We start from the raw sequence: 6,997 nt of genomic DNA, 5'->3' as shown, positions 1-6,997 counted from the left end.
CTTTTCTCTGAACACTCAGGCCAGATCCTCAGCTGGTGCAATCAACCCGGCTCCACTGACTTCTCCAGCTAAGGATCTGGCCCACTGAACCATCCGCAGCCCAGGTGTCATTCCAAATGAAGCCAATTGGAGCTGTTTCCATTTATAACCTAGGCCAAATCTGGCGATGGTTCCAGCTAACCTGTTTTCTAAAGCTGTTTGACCGACTGGGGTGAATGGGGTCAAATCATGTCAGAAGCACATTTATAGAAGCCCCCTTACAGCCTGTGTATGGACTGAGGGTCTGGTCCCAGTTTCAGCATGGATCTAACAGGATTTAGCCCTGTCCTGCTTGTCTAGCAAAACCCAGTTAACAGACCCTGTTTGGCTGCAACCCTCTTTAAAGCAGAGCTGGGCCTAAAGCAGAACTCTGCACCTAACCATCCCTAAACTTCTGGGGAGGCAGGAGAGATCCAGAGTTGGACTTTTCAGCTGGGCCCCTCTTCAATTTGAACATGATTCCTTAAGCACATCTGGGCCTGGGCATGGATGGGGCCTTCTTTGTGAAGAGCTGGGCTGTTGCTGTTCCTTACTGCCCTCCTGAGATCACGGCTAATCTCCTTTCGGAGAGAGATCACAGCTGGTTGCTAAGGAAATTACTGTGATATCACAACATGAGGATTATGATTTCAGGTGGGGAATAAGCAGCTGGAGCCAATGAATTCTTAAAGAGCCTCCCCTCCCACATCCCTGCACACGGCATGAGTAAATGCAGAGCAATGCAGAGGACAACTGATCCTAGAAGCAAAATCCCCACTAGCAGAACCTCTAGAGAGGCCTTCCTATACTCTCAGACCTCTCGCCGTATGGGTTATGCTCTTGTCAGCTCTCCTGAGCTATTGCTAAGCAAGGTCAGGGCTATACTCACATGGGAGCCCATCAAGGGAAAGCTTGGCAGCAGCAGGAAGTGGTGCTGGTGACTCGGCAGGATCCACTCTTCCCTCTGAGTCAGTACTGAATGAGTGCTCCAGCCTGAGGCTAGGGTTTGCCATCTTGCAAATGAGACATAAACCCAAGCTCCTGAGCACTGAAGAGCTGAGGGCGCATCCCAGCAGTAAGTGGCATTAGCCCTGCGCTCCTGGCCAAATTCCAGTTTGAGTCGTTACATCCTGCCTATCTAAGGCTTCCCCCGCAGTGCCCATCAGATACCGTGTCCTCCTTACCTTCTCTGCAAACTACTGCTGCAGGCTGTGGAATAGCTCCACGGCAGGAATGGCCACGATGCAAAGAGTGGGAGAAGTGACCGGTGTTGGCACAGCCTTTGCAGACACAAGGCATAAAATGTGGATCTTTTTTTCCCATGAGGCCACAACAGAGCTTGGAGGGATTTTGCCCTCATTATCTCCCAATGGGACCTGAGCAAACAGAGTGGTTAAAGCACTGGGCTGGGAGTCAGGAAATGTGGGTCCGAGGCCCAGCTCTGCCATTGACTCACTTGTGTGATTTTATCGAATCATAGAAATCACAGTGTAGGGCTGTAAGGGACCATCAGGTCCAGCTGCCTGCACTGAGGCAGGACTAAGTAACCCTAAACCATCCGTGAAAGGTATTTGTCCAGCCTGTTCTTAAAACCCCTCCAATGACTGACGTTCCACAACCTGCCTCGGAAGCCTGTTCCAGGATTTAGCAAGCCTTAGGGTTAGAAAGATTTTCCTAATACCGAACCTAAATCTCCCTTGCTGCAGATTAAGCCCCTGGCCTACCTTCCGTGGACACGGAGAACAATTGATCCCAGTCCTCTTTAGAACAGCCCTTAACATATTTACAGACTGTTATTAGATCCCCCTCAGTCTTTTCTCAAGACTAAACAGGTCCTGTTTTTCAAACCTTTCATCATAGGTCAGGTGTTCTAAACCTTTTAGTACACCTCTACCCCGATATAACGCGACCCGATAGAATACGAATTCGGCATAACGCAGTAAAGCAGTGCTCTGTGGGGGCAGGGCTGCGCACTCCGGCGGATCAAAGCGAGTTCGATATAACGCGGTTTCACCTATAATGCGGTAAGATTTTTTGGCTCCTGAGGACAGCGTTATATCGGGGTAGAGATGTAGTTTTGTTGCTCTCCTGGGGACTCTCTCCAATTTGTCCATGTCTTTCCTAACGCATGGTGCCCAGAATTGGACAAGGGATTCCAGTTGAGGCTTTACCAATCCCAAATAGAGCAGAACAATTACCATCCGTGTCTTCCATACAACAGTCCTGTTAATACACCCCAGAATATGCCCCTTTTCACAACTGCATCACATTGCTAGGTCTCATTTTCAATTTGGGATCCATTATAACCCCCAAATCCTTTTCAGCAGTACTACCAGCTAGCCAGGTATTCCCCATTTTGTAGTTGTGCATTTGATTCTTCCTTTCTAAGTGAAGCACTCTGCTCTTATCTTTATTGAATTTCATCTTGTTGAATTCAGACCAATTCTCCAATTTGTCAAGGTCATTTTTAATTCTATTCCTGCCCTCCAAAGTGCTTGCAACTCCTCCCTGCTTGTTGTCATCTGCAAATTTCATAAGCATACTCTCCACTTCATTATCCAAGTGATTAATGTACTGGACCCAGGACTGAACCTGTGGGACTCCACTAGACACGCCCTCCCAGTTTGACAGCAAACCATTGATTGCTATTCTGAGTACAGTAACTCCTCACTTAACATTGTAGTTATGTTCCTGAAAAATACGACTTTAAGCGAAACCATGTTAAGCGAATCCAATCTCCCCATAAGAATTAATGTAAATGAGGGGGTTAGGTTCCAGGGAAATTTTTTCACCAGACAAAAGACTATATATATATATATATATATATATATATATATATATATATATATATACACACACACACACACACACAGTATAAGTTTTAAACAAACAATTTAATACTGGTACACATTGATGATGATTGTGAAGTTTGGTTGAGGTGGAGGAGTCAGAGGGTGGGATATTTCCCTTACTGCTAAATGATGAACTAGCAATTGGCTGAGCCCTCAAGAGTTAACTCTCTCTCTCTACACAAGGCAGCAGGAATGGAGGGAGTTATTCACATTTCCCTTAAGTATACTGCCTTGTTAATTAGATTAGCTTGCTGAGAGGCAGCTGCTGCAAGCTCCCTCCATCCTGAGTCCTGGTCTGTCCCCCCTGCTCTATGAAAGATGGGGTAAGCGGGGTGCAGGAGCAGGGGGGAGGGGGACACCCTGACATTAGCCCCCCTCTTCCTTCCCTCCCTCCCACACAGCAAGCAGGACTCTCGGGGAGCAGCTCCAAGGCAGAGGGCAGGAGCAGCACATGGCAGTGGGGAGAGGGACACAGCTGAACTGCAGCAGCTGCTGCACAGGGAACTAGGGGAGCTGGGAGCTGATAGGGGGCTGCCGGTCCACCCTGGTTCCAAGCAAGCAGTAGACAAAGCAGGCAGCTGCCAAACAACGTTAGAAGGGAGCATTACACAACTTTAAACGAGCATGTTCCCTAATTGATCATAACAACGAAACAATGTTAACAGGGACGACTTTAAGTGAGGAGTTAATGTATAGACTTTCAACCAACTGTGTGCTCACCTTATACAATAGAACCTGAAAGTTATGAATGCCTCAGGAATGAAGGTTGTTCATAACTGAACAAAACGTTATGGTTACTCTTTCAAAAGTTTACAACTGAACATTGACTTAATACAGCTTTGAAACACTACTATGCAGAAGAAAAATGTTGCTTTCCCTTAAATTTTTATTAGTAGTTTACATTTAATACTGTATTTGCTTCTTTTTTGGGGGTGGGGGTGGTGGGGGCTCTCTGCTGCTGCCTGATTGCATGCTTCTGAAGTGTGTGGTTGACCGGTCAGTTCATAACTCTGCTGTTCATAACTCTGAGTAATTTAATCTAGACTGTGTTTCCCTAGTTTGTTAACGAGACTGTCAAGTGGGACTGTGCCAAAAGCCTTACTAAGATTAAGACAGATCTGATATTGACCTACTGTACAAGGGTGTTTTTAATCTATTGTAGGTACTACGGGGTCCCCATTACTGTAGTATCTGAGTGACTCACAGGATCGGGGCTGAGGTTCCTAAGGCTCTTTGTTCTTGTCCTCTAGGCTCTGCTTCCCCACCACACCAGTGAGCCTCTGTATTGAGCTCCAGTGCATCACTACTGCTGGCCTCCCGTTCACCAGTGCATGCTGGGACCCACTCTGGCGCTTGGGCCATCAGACTGGGCCCTGGAGCAGCTCCAGCCCAAGTAGGTTGGAGCACACACAGTCCGATGGGAGGAGGCTGCTACAGAAGAGGGCAGAACTGGGTTAAACTGGTCCATCTGCCCACTCGGCAGGCACCACAACATCTGGGTGCGGATTCTAATACGCCAGCATTTGGGATGTTCCACTCTAGGGTTTGATTCAGGCCCATCAACTGCAAAGACCTGACCCAGAGAAAGCATTTATAAAATAGACAAATAAAATAGCACTTAACACTGCCATAGTGTGTTTCCTATGGGGACATCTCAAACCAATCAATGAAAGGTGCGTAAATACCTTTATCCCCATTGTACAGATGGGGAAACTCAGGCATGGAGAAAGGAAGTGACTCTTTCATCTTCACCCAGCAAGTCAGTGGCAGAGATTCCCAATTCCCAGTCCCCTGCCCTAACCACTAGATTACACTCCTCTCCAGGGCTGAGATTAGAACCCAAGAGGCCCAGCTCTGAATCCAGTGGTGCCCTGCCTAGATGATACTCCCTTCCCAGAGCCAAAAACAGAAGCCAGGATTCCTTAATGCCATGCCCCCTGCTCTAGCCACTCAACAACCTCATCCTTCCAGAGCTGGAGGTAAAACACTTTCTCTCATGCCCTTCCCCCTTTCTAGTGCTCCACTGTGCACCAACCCCCAGTGCATTCTTCTGCAGAGCAGAGCCTGCAAAGGGTTATGTTTGCAATTAGCAGCTACTTGGGAAGGCAGCACAACACTGAAGCAGAAGGAACTTTATTTTTTAATCTATTTTTTAAAAAAAGCCTGAGTGCAAGTCTGCTTTTCAATTCAAATGTGCAATATGGGCCAGTGCCTTGGAACCAGACTGAAGCAGCGGATTTGGAAACAAGGAATATTTCACTTCAGCTCAGTCCAACCCATCTTGATTTATACAGCACTTTGTGCAGAGAGAAAGAAACATTCTCTGAGGGCTTTGCAGCTTTAGTAATTAACCCTCCGCCTACCGCCCCATACAATGGGCAGGTTACAATGGAAAGGCACCTCAGAAGGAGGGGATGGCTTCGGGGACTGGTAAAGTTATGCCAGGGTCTCTCCTCTGGCTCACTGGTTCCAATAACATCAAATCAGTGAGGACTCAGAGTTGTGACTGTTATGTGTGGGGAGCCCCTTGGATCAAGGCTCAGCGAGGTTCCTGTCTACACCAGAGTGTAGCTCTTGTTAGCAATGGCGCCGCTGAACCAGCACACAGGTTAGTTGCAAGTCATAATAATAATAGTCATAACACCTACCTCTGACATAGCCGGTGTATCCAGGGACAAGCCATGCCCAGCACCATTTCAGTCATCAACATTACACCCTGCTCTGATCAGGGTGCTTTACTGGTCACATCTGCATGGCACAGGCATGCACACAGCACTCAGTGGGCTTCCAAAGTCCTGTCCCAGCCTGCACTGGGGTCAGGTCAAATCTAGGCTGGATTAACCAGGGCAGCCTCTTCTCTGGTTGTTCCAAAGTCCTGGTCAGGACTCCAGAGGGGATGTGCGCAGTTACCCGCACGTTACCTGATGCGCTGTGTGAAAAGAGTTAGGGAGACTTGGGCCTGAACCCAGAGGGCTGGCATGTTCATGACTAACACCCCCCGCCCCCGAGGACACACTGGAAATCTTTGTAGTAGGGGCAAGAGCTAAGCACTCTGGAGGTGCACTGAACAATCCTGTGTGTGTGGGTGTGCACGTGTGCGTGCACCCTCCAGGGCCAGGCTGGTCAGCACGTGGGGAAGCCCATACTACATGTGCTCTGCAGATGACACAGGACTTCCATCTCCAGAGGTGTCAGTCTGACACCTTTTACCAGCAGGAATTCACTTAAACCACCCACCCACCCACAGCACCAGTTTTCTAAACGGGTACTGAGCTGCTCGACTCCACCAGCAGAGGGAGCTCAAGGCAGAAAACACACGGTTTTGTGTCGGTGCTGCATAAACACTGGCTATTGATAGCCCGCACGCAGTCAGACAACTCAGTGGGGAACATTAAAAGCCTCTCACTATACAAGACTAAGATCCAATCCTTCCCTGTACTCTTCAACCGCACCTTCCTGGCTATTCCAACGCTCTTTGCAGACTAGCTAAACAGACCCTTTCGCCTAGCAAGTGCTTTGCTGAGCCGGCTGGGGAGAGACACAGGCCAAAGAGCCCCTGGAGGGTGACTTACCCGGACAGATCTGGGTGCTTGCTGGCCACCACCACCTAGGAGCCCAGCTGGAGAGCAGCTCCAGGTGCCTGGGGCCATCTGCCATGGCAAAGCTCAAGGGGAAGGACCCACATCACATCTGTGACCTGAAGATTACAGGGCAGCTCCAAGGTCAGGCAGGGGCAGGGATGGATCCGCAGGCTACTGATCTGGGGAGGGGATGCAACATGGCACAGAACAACTACAGTAAGGGAGGTGGGGAGAGAAAACCAACCCTGGGGGACCCGGGTACTAGGTGGCTGGATATGGGAGACAGAGCAGCCGCATCTCTGGAGGCACCACTGCCATCTGCTGGTTGAATGACAGAATAGGTTTTTCCCAGACACATCCCCGTCACACAGCTCTTCACCCCACCCCCACATTCTGCACAGTGAGACTCACCTATACAATCACCCTCCTGTGCACAGACACACTGACACACCCTAACCTTCCTGCACATGGATACACAACCTCCCCACACCACAAAGATACATTCCTGCAAAGAGACCCATTGCTACGCACCTGCTGCAGAGATGC

Source organism: Mauremys reevesii, linkage group 7 (assembly GCF_016161935.1).
Source record: "Mauremys reevesii isolate NIE-2019 linkage group 7, ASM1616193v1, whole genome shotgun sequence".
NCBI lineage: Eukaryota > Metazoa > Chordata > Testudines > Geoemydidae > Mauremys > Mauremys reevesii.
Note: the sequence above shows the minus strand (reverse complement) of the source record.